The sequence below is a fragment of the Vitis vinifera genome, chromosome 5 (assembly GCF_030704535.1).
Source record: "Vitis vinifera cultivar Pinot Noir 40024 chromosome 5, ASM3070453v1".
Lineage (NCBI taxonomy): Eukaryota > Viridiplantae > Streptophyta > Magnoliopsida > Vitales > Vitaceae > Vitis > Vitis vinifera.
This window is the reverse complement of record NC_081809.1, coordinates 14190639-14203813: the sequence shown is the minus strand read 5'-3', so window position 1 is coordinate 14203813 and position 13175 is coordinate 14190639.

Sequence of the window (13175 nt, the reverse complement as noted above, 5' to 3'; positions counted from 1 at the left end):
GGGCATACGCTCTCGAATCATGGCAGGTGACACAGTAGAAGGTTGGAACATACATTCTAATGGTGGGATTCATTTCTTGAATAAACTTTGTGTTCCTAATGATGCTCAGGTGAAAGAGGAGGTAATGAAGGAAGCTCATCATTCTCGATTCACAGTACACCCTGGAGAAACTAAAATGTACCATGATTTGAAGCGTCAATATTGGTGGCAGGGTATGAAGCGGGATATATCTCAATTCGTTTCCAAGTGTTTAACATGTCAACAAGTGAAAGTTGAACATCAGAAACCAGCAGGGTTGTTACAACCACTACCTATAGCAGAATGGAAGTGGGATCATGTGACGATGGACTTTGTGACAGGGTTGCCAAGAACTCCCCAAAGTAAGGATAGTGTATGGGTGATAGTTGATAGATTAACGAAATCAGCACATTTCTTACCAATGAGGATCACTGATTCAGTTATTGTGTTGAGTAAATTGTATGTGAAAGAAATTGTGAGGTTGCACGGGGTACCGCTCTCTATTGTTTCAGATAGGGATCCTAGATTTACATCACAGTTTTGGCAGTCCTTAAAAAAAGCCTTGGGAACTGAAATCAAGTTGAGTTCGGCATTTCATCCTCAAGCTGATGGGCAATCAGAGAGAGTTATTCAGATTTTAGAAGATATGTTACGAGCATGTGTGATGGATTTTAAAGGAAATTGGGTGGAACATTTACCTTTGATTGAATTTGCGTACAATAACAGCTTCCAAAGCAGTATTGGAATGGCACCATATGAAGCACTGTATGGGAGGCCTTGTAGATCTCCTATGTGTTGGATGGAATCTGGTGAAGCTAGTCTGATTGGGCCAGAATTGGTGCAAGAGACTACTGACAAGATTCAAGTAATACGTGACATGTTATTGGCAGCACAAAGTAGACAGAAAAGTTATGCCGATCACAGAAGGAGACCCCTAGAATTTCAGATAGGAGATCATGTGTTTTTACGTGTAACACCAAGGAAAGGCGTATTTCGATTTGGAAAAAGGGGAAAGCTTGCTCCAAGATATGTTGGGCCCTTTGAAATCCTTCAAAAGATTGGAGAGGTAGCATACAAATTAGCCTTACCGCCACAACTATCAGGTATACATGATGTGTTCCATGTTTCCATGTTGCGGAAGTATGAGCCTGATACCACACATGTACTAGATTGGCAAGATTTGAATTTGCAAGAAGATGTAACGTATGAGGAAGGGCCGAGGCAGATTTTAGATAAAAAATAGAAGGTACTCCGAACCAAAACCATACCTCTAGTGAAAGTGTCATGGGATCATCATGGAGTGGAAGGAGCTACATGGGAGTTGGAATCAGATATGAGAAACAAGTACTCGGAACTCTTTACAGGTTCGCTTTTGTAAATTTCGAGGACGAAATTTTTGTTAGGGGGAGAGGATGTAACACCTAGTACTAATGAATTAAATAAGCAATAATGATTATTTTAGTACTTAACTTTAAGCTTGCTTAGTTAGATGTTAAAACTAGTTTAGTGCTAATCATGTTTAATTATGAATTAAACTTTGATTAAGGTTAAGTGGGATTAGTTAGTGATCTAAGCATGCTTATTAGGTTCTTAGGGACTGATTAGGGTTATGAAAACCTAAAGGACTAATGGGCAATTATGGGTTTTATTTTTGATAACTTGAAGGACTAAAGTGCAAAATTTGGAAATTAAGGTTAGTGGAATGCCACCTCCTACTTGGGTGGATTGGTGGCAGCCATGTGGGCTACCACCTCATGCTTGGGTGCTTGGAGACCCCTTTATAAGGGGGCTGCAGCTCGTTTTGCTCCATTTCACCTGCAGCAACTTGGGTTAGAGAGAGAAACTAGAGAGAGAAAGTGTAGATTTGAGGTAAGCAAGTGTTTAATTTTGTAATTTTCGTTTATTTTGGTTCCTAATGGTATGTTGAATAGAATTAACGGTAAAAATTGTGTAAAAGTTGAGTATAATTAGCTATAAACTTGTTTTAGTTAAAAATCACAATTAATTAAAGATTAAAGTATTTTAAGTTAAGTATTTTATTAACAGTAAGATCAGCATAAATCTTTGATTGAAAAATAGATTAGTAAACATGTGATGAATTGGGTTATTTGGACACTTGGGATTTGTTAATAGGTTAGGCTTTAAGAAAATCAAAAGAATTAGTGTTTGGTAATTAATTAGGGAAATTAATATGTATTGTAAATATTGTTTAATTCAATTCATATTTGATTTGAAAACATGTAGGATATAGATTAGAGAATGTGAGAATTAAAAATTTGCAACAATAAACTAAAACCTAAATTATGTTGTTTCATTTCAGTTCCTCGTAATAGGCAAAGATCGCCTACTTAGAAGAAACACAAAAAGGAAGTCGGTATAAGGTAGGGAATTTTATGCTATTCTATGGTGTATCTGATTTCTTTCCTTGAATTATTTGTTGGAATTTTATATTATTTCTATGATTTCATAAAATCTTTTAAAGTGTCATTGCATCTCGGTTTATTGCATTGAAATGTTACCATGATGTTGGAACGTATATTGGTATGAAGATTTGTGGTTTTGTGTTGTCGAAATGGTTTATGGTGTGATTGCATTGCAAGAAGGATATGGAATTATCACAAATCATATTTAGAGAATTTATTGGTGGCGAAGTGCTTATGTGATGCTACAGGCCTTATCATTTGATATATTGTTTATGTGGGACCGTGGGTCCTTGGGTGAAAGTCCCTAAAGCCCTCGAGGAAGACACTCCGATGTGGGTGTATGGGGTTGGTCCTGCCCCTGGGTTTTAGTCCCTAAAGACACGGGGTTGGTCCTGCCCTTGGGTATGAGTCCCAAAAGACACGGGGTATGACTTGCCCTTGGGTGATGTCCCAGAATAGTCAATATTATATTGATCGAGTATCTTGTGGAGCATTGATATCTGCTGTGTAGATTGTTGGGAGTCAGCAAATTATCAGTTGTGAAAGGATGGATGGGGAAAAGAAATGATGAAACCAACAAACACATGCATACATGTTTGACATGATTACACATTTGTTAATGGTTATGAAATGTTTATCATGCATGTTATTAAACGTTTAATTCAAGGTTTTTAAGGGTATACTTAGGATGGTTATAAACTTTCCTACTGAGTTGTGAACTCACCCTATTCCTTCCACCTATAGATGCAGGTCAGAAGACCTAGGCAGGAAAGAATGCTTGAGCAATGCTTTACTGTGATTGGATGCTGTTTGCTCATATTGAAAGTCTTTTGAGGCCATGCCTTTTGTATCAAGACTACACCTTTTGTTGGAATGATGTAATGTATATATTTGTTAGATACACTTGTAGTATGGGCTACCCATAGTAAACAATGGGGTTTGGTATATGTAAATTAATGTTGTACAAGTTTCTTTTGTGAAACAAAACATATTTTGTTAACTCAATAGTCACAATGTTTATTACAGGATGTACTCTTTATAACAGGTTTTCCATATCCTCTTTTTGAACAAATTCAAGTAGGAACTCAACATTTAAATTTTTGAGAGCATTTATACTGTATTTGAGTATCAATTCTTTAGTTAAAGAATAAATAATAATAATCATAAGAAGAAAAAAAAATTGGGGTGTGACATAAAGTGCAAAATTTGGAAATTAAGGTTAGTGGAATGCCACCTCCTACTTGGGTGGATTGGTGGCAGCCATGTGGGCTGCCACCTCATGCTTGGGTGCTTGGAGACCCCTTTATAAGGGGGCTGCAGCTAAACTAGTTTTAACATCTAACTAAAACCTAGACTAATATTGCTTTTGTTAGAATATGATATACAAAATATGGGTCCAATTCTTGATAACTTAAAACTTTAAGGAAAATTAATTACTTAACAGAATCAAATTTTAGGTTATTTAGAGGTCTCGAGTTGAAATCACTCCCCCATTTATTTATTTGTCTAATTATGTGTAATCACAAATGTATGATTTATCTACCACTACTATGATTTGGGAGGATTGAGATTTGTCTGCTACTACCATGATTTATGTCTCTCATGGCAGGTGTAGGGCCACATGCATGCAATAGCAAATGTGTGATTTGTCAATCATCGGTGGCCATAGGTGCATGATAAAAATGTGTAATTTATCTGTCACTAATATGGTTTGTCTCTCACACCCAAGGTGGGTATAGGGACATGTTTATCACTATTTGTCTATCACTATTGCAATTTGAGAGGATGATCACAAATGTAGGGTTTCTTTGTCATTATTCGGCTCGTGTTTTTAGTGGAAGCATTTCTGAAAGTGTCTTTAGGAGAATTACCAATCTAATGTTTCTTAAAAAAAAAATATTACAATAATGATTTTTCAAAAATTTGAAAGTATTTTTTAATTTTGTTAAACATCTAATTTTTTTTTTTTAAAAAAATAATTTTTAGGTTAACAATAATTTCTAAAATTACTGTCAAATGCACTATTATATTCAACCTTTAAAAAAAAATTATATATATATATATATATATATATATATATATATATATATTTTGAAACTAACTTGAAAATATTTTTTTTAAATGGTTTTTTTTTTGTTATTTACAACAAAAATGGTTTTCAATTATTATTATTTTTTAAAATTCTAACTTGAAAAAACAGGTTTAACAAACTTTCGACAAATATAAATTTTTGAAAATTTGTTTTAAAAATAAAGGGAAAAATCATCTAACCATACACCAACTACAAAAAATATGAGATTTTGGAACTTTACTTTTTTCTTTTTAATTTTGGTATAAAATGGAAAAAAAAATATTGTTTATTCATGCACTCCAATAGTGCTTTCAAATTTGTTCCACAATTACCCTCAAAAGTAAAGGACAAAGTACATACCAATTTAATGCTATCTGTTAACAAGTACATGAGTCATTTAATTTTATTATTTTTCTCACATTATCTCTCTTACCACTTGTCACGTTTCCACTTTTTTGTTTCCACTTTTTTCTTTTTTCTTTTTTTCCTCTCCTGCCACCATAATCCATTGTCACATATTATAATTTTTATTATTATTATTTTTTCTTTTTTGTCTTTATATTCGTGCATTTTTTAATAAAAATTCTTTAATTTTAATTTTTTTACTCTCTAATTTGTCTATATTTATTGATTTTAATTATTTTTTGACATATTAAACTTAAAATGATAATATATAATAAATAATTAATATAACAAATTAAATAAAATATATATATAATGTAAAAAAATGAAAATATTATCCCACAAATAATAATGATTTTAAATATTAATTATAATAATACATTTTATAAATTAAGGTTTAAATTTAAAAACTCCATTTTATTATTTAGAAGTTTATGATATAAGATTTTTTATATTAAAACTAAACAAAAGATTTATTTATTTTGTAAATTCTATCACATGTAAAAGTAAAAATATCATCGTAATACTATTTTATTATTTACATTATTTTTCTTTTAATTTTTATTTTAAATTTATCATATCAAAATCACAATAAGTGACGATGCTTTTATCATTTTTCTTATGATTTTAAATTGATTGTGGATCTAACTTTTTTTTTTTTTGGTTAAAATCTTTAATTTTTAATTAAAATAAAATTTAAAAGAAAATATATTTTTCATAAAAAATTGTATTTAACCTTTTATATTAATTTAATAAAAAAATAGGTACATTCTTAAAAAAAAAAAGGTAAATTAATGCTTAAGAGAACCGAAGACACTATCATACTTATCATGGTGTATATATTCCTTTAGGACCCTTGATAAGTAATTGGAGGTCTTTGCCCATCCCAAAAAGAAATTTGGGATCCTAGGTATATCTATTCTTAGAGGAACCAAGACCCCTATTTTCATTTTCATGGTTCATATATTCATTTGGGGACCCTTGAGAAGGAATTAAAGGTTATTCCCCACCTTAAAATGGATATTGGAACCCAAGGTACATCCTAAAGACAATTTGGTGCATCATTTATAAAATTTGGTACATATTTCATAAAATTTGGCACATCCTTAAAACAATTTTGTACATCCAATTCATGAGCTACCATGACCTCTATATTATAACCCATGGTTTGTTTATTTCTTTAGGGATCTTTAGGAAGTAATTAAAGGTCGTTCCCTACTCATAAATGAACTTTGGAACCCTAAGTACATCCTTAAGGAAATTTGGTACATCGTTAAGAAATTTTGGTACATCCAATCCTCCGGCTATTGAGACCCCTATCTATCTTCCCATGGTCCATATTATTCTTTAAGGACCCTTAGGTAGTGATTGAAGGTCATTCCCCACATTAGAACGAACTTTGGCACTCTTGGTACATCCTTTACAAAATTTGGTACATCCTTAAAAATATTTGGTACATACTTGAGCTATTGAAACCTCTATCTTATTACCCATGGTCCATTTATTCCTTTAGGGATCTTTGGGAAGTGATTAGAGATCGTTCCCTACTCCGAAATGGACTTTGGAACACTTATCTCCATTTCCATAGTCCATTTCTTCCTTTGGAGACCCTCAGGAAGTTATTGAAGGTCGTTCCCCACCTCATAACGGACTTTGACAACATTAGTACATCATTTACAAAATTTGGTACATCATTTACAAAATTTGGTACATCCTTCACAAAATTTGGTACATCCTTCACAAAATTTGGTACATTATGAAGGATGTACCAAATTTTGTGAATGATGTACCAAGGGTTCTAAAGTGCATTTCAAGGTAGGGATCAGCCCCCAATCACTTCCTTATGGGTTCCAAAATGAAATCATGTGTCATCCATGTTCAGATGGGGGTCCTAGAAGCGATAAGATTGGATGTACCAAATTTAATAAAGGATGTACTAAATTTTGGGAAGGATGTACCAAGGGTTCCAAAGTGCGTTCCGAGGTGGGGATCGGCCCCCAATCACTTTCTTATGGGTTTCTAAATGAAATTATGGACCATCCATGTTTAGATGGGGGTCCCAAAAGTGATAGGATTGGATGTACCAAATTTTGTGAAGGATGCACCAAAATAATATTGTGAAGGCATGCCTCTAAAATCAAAGGTGTGCCCCTAGTTTGCATACTGCATATAGTATACCAAAATAATATTATCATACCCATGGGCATGCCTATGCAACGAAGGGTGCACTCTTACTTTGCCTTCTGCATGTAGCATAGTAATATGATGTCATTCAATCATAGGCATGCCTTTGAAATGGAAGGTGCGCCCCTAGATTGCCTTCTGCACATAACATACCAAACTAATGTTATTGTATACAAAGAATTCCATTTATTCTAAGGATAAGGTGTAAATGTTCGAATGCTTTCCCAATGTGTTAATGGCTCAACCTCCCTTTTACTGACTCCTCACATAACACAAAGCCAATCCCCACCTCAAGGATTTAGTACATTCTTCACAAAATTTGGTAATCCTTCATTAAATTTAGTACATCCGATCTTATCACTTTCGGGACCCCAATTTCATTTAGAAACCCATAAGAAAGTGATTGGGGACCGATCCCCACCTCAGAACGCACTTTGGAACCCTTGGTACATCCGTCCCAAAATTTGGTACATCCTTAACAAAATTTGGTACATCCGATCCTATTGCTTATGGGACCCCCATTTGAACATGGATGGTCCATGATTTCATTTGGAACCTATAAGGAAGTGTTTGGGGGCCGATCCCCACCTCGAAACACACTTTGGAACCCTTGGTACATCATTTACAAAATTTGGTACATCCTTCATTAAATTTGGTACATTCTTCATTAAATTTGATACATCCGATCTTATCGCTTCTAGGACCCCCATCTGAACATGAATGGTCCATATTTTCATTTAAAAACCCATAAGAAAGTGATTGGGGGCCGATCCCCACCTTAAAACATACTTTCGAACCCTTGGTACATTCTTCACAAAATTTGGTACATCTAATCCTATCATTTCTAGGACCCCCATCTGAACATGGATGGTCCATATTTTCATTTAGAAACCCATAAGAAAGTGATTGGGGGCCGATCCCCACCTTAAAACGTACTTTCGAACCCTTGGTACATTCTTCATTAAATTTGGTACATCCTTCATTAAATTTGGTACATCCGATCTTATCACTTCTGGGACCCCCATTTAAACATGGATGGTCCATAATTTCATTTAGAAACCCATGAGAAAATTGGGGCCCGATCCCCACCTCGGAACGCACTTTGGAACCCTTGGTACATCCTACACAAAATTTGGTACATCCTTCATTAAATTTGGTACATCCAATCCTATCGCTTCCGAGACCCCCATCTGAACATGGATGGTCCATAATTTCATATAGAAACCCATAAGAAAGTGATTGGGGGCCAATCCCCACCTCGGAAAGCACTTTGGAACCATTGGTATATATCATTCCCAAATTTTGGTACATTCTTCGTTAAATTTGGTACATCCGATCCTATAACTTCCGGGACCCCCATCTAAACATGGATGGTCTATAATTTCATTTAGAAACCCATAAAAAAGTGATTGGGGGCTGATCCCCACCTCGAAACACACTTTGGAACCCTTGGTACATCCTTTACAAAATTTGGTACATCCTTCATTAAATTTGGTACATCTGATCTTAAAGCTTTCGGGACCTCCATCTAAACATGGATGGTCCATAATTTCATTTTAGAATCCATAAGGAAGTGTTAAGGGGTCGATCCCCAACTCGGAACGCACTTTGGAACCCTTGGTACATACTTCACAAAATTTGGTACATATGATCCTATCTCTTCCGGGACCCCCATCTAAACATGGATGGTCCATATTTTCATTTAGAAACCCATAAGAAAGTGATTGGGGGCCGATCCCCACCTTAAAACGCACTTTGGAACCTTTGGTACATCCTTCACAAAATTTGGTACATCCTTCATTAAATTTGGTACATCCGATCCTATTCCTTATGGGACCCCCATCTGAACATGGATGATCCATAATTTCATTTAGAAACCCATAAGAAAGTGATTGGGGGCCGATTCCCACCTCATAACACATTTTGGAACCCTTGGTACATCATTCCCAAAATTTGGTACATCCGATCCTATTCCTTATGGGACCCCATTTGAACATAGATGGTCCATGATTTCATTTTGGAATCCATAAGAAAGTGTTTGGGGGTCGATCCCCACCTCGAAACGCACTTTGGAACCCTTAGTACACCCTTCACAAAATTTGGTACATCCTTCATTAAATTTGGTGCATTCTTCATTAAATTTTTGTACATCCCATCCTATTGCTTCCGGGGCCCCCATCTAAACATGGATGGTCCATAATTTCATTTAGGGTCGATCCCCACCTTGGAACGCACTTAGGAACCCTTGGTACATCTTTCACAAAATTTGGTATATCTTTCATTAAATTTGGTACATCCGATCTTATTGTTTCCGGGATCCCCATCTGAGCATGGATGGTCCATGATTTCATTTTGAAACCCATAAGGAAGTGATTGGGGGCCGATCCCCACCTCGAAAAGCATTTTTGAACCCTTGGTACATCCTTCACAAAATTTGGTACATCCTTCATTAAATTTGGTACATCCGAACCTATTGCTTTCGGGACCCCCATCTGAACATGGATGGTTCATGATTTCATTTTGAAATCCATAAGGAAGTGATTGAGGGTCGATCCCCATTTTGGAACGCACTTTGGAACCCTTGGTACATCCTTCACAAAATTTGGTACATCCTTCATTAAATTTGGTACATCTCATCCTATCGCTTCTAGGACCCTCATCTGAACATGGATGATCCATAATTTCATTTAGAAACCCATAAGAAAGTGATTGGGGGCCGATCATCGCTTCGAAATGCACTTTGGAACGCTTGGTACACCCCTCTCAAAATTTGGTATATCATTCATTAAATTTGGTACATCCGATCCTATTGTTTTCGGGTCCCCTATCTGAACATGGATGATACATGATTTCATTTTGGAACCCATAAGGAAGTGATTGGGGGTCGATCTCCACCTCATAATGCACTTTGGAACCCTTGGTACATCCTTCACAAAATTTGGTATATCCTTCATAATGTACCAAATTTTGTGAAGAAAGTACCAAATTTTGTCAAGGATGTATCAAATTTTTTAAAGGATATACCAAATTTTGTAAATGATGTACCAATGTTACCAAAGTCCATTATGAGATGATGAACAACCTTTAATAACTTCCTGAGGGTCTCCAAATGAAGAAATGAACTATGGAAATGAAGATAAGTGTTTCGTTAGCTCAAGGATTGGATGTATCAAATTTTCTCAATGATGTACCTAGGGTTCCAAAGTCCATTTCGGAGTAGTGAACGATCTCCAATCACTTCCCAAATATCCCTAAAGGAATAATTGGACCATGGGTAATAAGATAGAGGTTTCAATAGCTCAAGTATGTACCAAATATTTTTAAGGATGTACCAAATTTTGTAAAGGATATACCAAGAGTGCCAAAGTTCTTTCTGATGTGGGGAATGACCTTCAATCACTACCTAAAGGTCCTCAAAGGATAATATGGACCATGGGAAGATAGATAGGGGTCTCGATAGCCTGAGGATTGGATGTACCAAAATTTCTTAACGATGTACCAAATTTCCTTAAGGATATACCTAGGGTTCCAAAGTTCGTTTTTGAGTAGAGAACGACTTTTAATTACTTCATAAAGATCCCTAAAGAAATAAACAAACCATGGGTAATAATATAGAGGTCCCGGTAGCTCATGGATTGGATGTACAAAATTGTTTTAAGGATGTGCCAAATTTTATGAAATATGTACCAAATTTTATAAATGATGCACTAAATTGTCTTTAGGATGTACCTTAGGTTCCAATATCCATTTTAAGGTGGGGAATAACCTTTAATTCCTTCTCAAGGGTCCCCAAAGGAATATATGAACCATGAAAATGAAAATAGGGGTCTTGGTTCCTCTAAGAATGGATATACCTAGGATCCCAAAGTTCTTTTTGGGGTAGGCAAAGACCTCCAATTACTTATCAAGGGTCCTAAAGGAGTATATACACCATGATAAGTATGATAGTGTTTTCGGTTCTCTTAAGCATTAATTTACCTATTTTTTTTAAGGATGTACCTATTTTTTTATTAAATTAATATAAAAGGTTAAATACAATTTTTATGAAAAATATATTTTCTTTTAAATTTTATTTTAATTAAAAATTAAAGATTTTAACCAAAAAAAAAAAGTTAGATCCACAATCAATTTAAAATCATAAGAAAAATGATAAAAGCACCGTCACTTATTGTGATTTTGATATGATAAATTTAAAATAAAAATTAAAAGAAAAATAATGTAAATAATAAAATAGTATTACGATGATATTTTTACTTTAACATGTGATATAATTTACAAAATAAATAAATCTTTTGTTTAGTTTTAATATAAAAAATCTTATCATAAACTTCTAAATAATAAAATGGAGTTTTTAAATTTAAACCTTAATTTATAAAATGTATTATTATAATTAATATTTAAAATCATTATTATTTGTGGGATAATATTTTCATTTTTGTACATTATATTTTTTATTATTTAATTTGTTATATTAATTATTTATTATATATTATCATTTTAAGTTTAATATGTCAAAAAAATAATTAAAATCAATAAATATAGACAAATTAGAGCGTAAAAATAAATTAAAATTAAAGAAGTTTTATTAAAAAATGCGCAAGCATATTAAAAAGAATATAAAGACAAAAAAGAAAAATAATAATAAAAACTATAATAGGTGACAATGGATTACGATGGCAGGAGAGGAAAAAAAAGAAAAAAAGAAAAAAGTGGAAACGTGATAAGTGGTATGGGAGATATATTGATATGAGAAAAATAATAAAATTAAATGATCCATGTACTTCTTAAGAGATAACATTAAATTGATGTGTACTTTTGTCTTTTACTTTTGAGGGTAATTGTGGAACAAATTTGAAAGCACTATTGAAGTGTATGAATAGACAATATTTTTTTCCATTTTACACCAAAATTAAAAAGAAAAAAGTAAAGTTCCAAAATTTCATATTTTTTGTAGTTGGTGTATGGTTAGATGATTTTCCCAAAAATAAATTATTATTTTTAGAACAAATCTTAGGTGTTTTTATTTATTTTTATATCAAATAATAATTTAAAATATAAATAATTTTTTGAAAACTTTAATATGGGACACAAATTGGTTTTTTTTTTTTTTTTTGTCCTTCAATTTGTTTAAGTTAAAGTATTGTAATTGATATTTAAGTTAAAATTTTAATCACCTTGTACCCAAAGATTAGGTTGTGCCAAATTTATTTTTAACCTGAATTCGACCCATTTGCTTGCCCAACTTGAATTTTGGGCCTTACCTCAAATAAAAGCAAAACTTGAACCTAAACCCCTTAAAAATATCTGGGCCAAATTGGGTTAAGAATTAAATTCCTCATAATAGGCATCCAACCAAGGGAATGAAAGTACCCAATGGGCTTGCATTTTAGTTGGGCCTTTTCGGTCTTCTATTTGTTGGAATGAAAGGATCCAATGCTTGTATTTTTATTTGGGCCCTCCAATTATTTTTTTTAACCTCATCCTAAACAGCCCAAGGACCCAAAAGAAAAAAAAAATTGTTTTCTTTGAGAAGTAAATCCCAACGCCTCCTAAATAAATTGTTTATATTTTACTATACACTTCTATAAATAGAAATTTCAATATTATAATAAATAAATATTACTGCCATTTTTTTTTTAGAAAATCGTTGTTAATTAGTTAAAGGGAAATTTAATTAGAAAGTAGTTTAAGGAATTTGGTTAATTATGATTTAAAATTACCAAAAGTTTGAAAAAATATCTAAGTATTTATCATTGTAACATATTCACCAGAATAAGAATATTAAAAATTTTAAATAATTTTTTATTTTGATAGGAAATTTAACCTATAGTTAAATAAATCATTATATTATTTAAAAACAAAATTTTAATATTTTTCATCTTTTATAGAAGAACCTAATTAAGCAATCTTAGGACCTGTTTGGCATATTTTCTGAAAATTGCTTTTAAAAACTATTTTTTATTTCATTTTAATTTTTAAAAATATAAAAAATGTTTTTAATTATTATTTTTAAAAATTTGTTTTATATTATAAAACAAGGACAAATACAATGCAAATCAAAGTAGAGATGAAATATA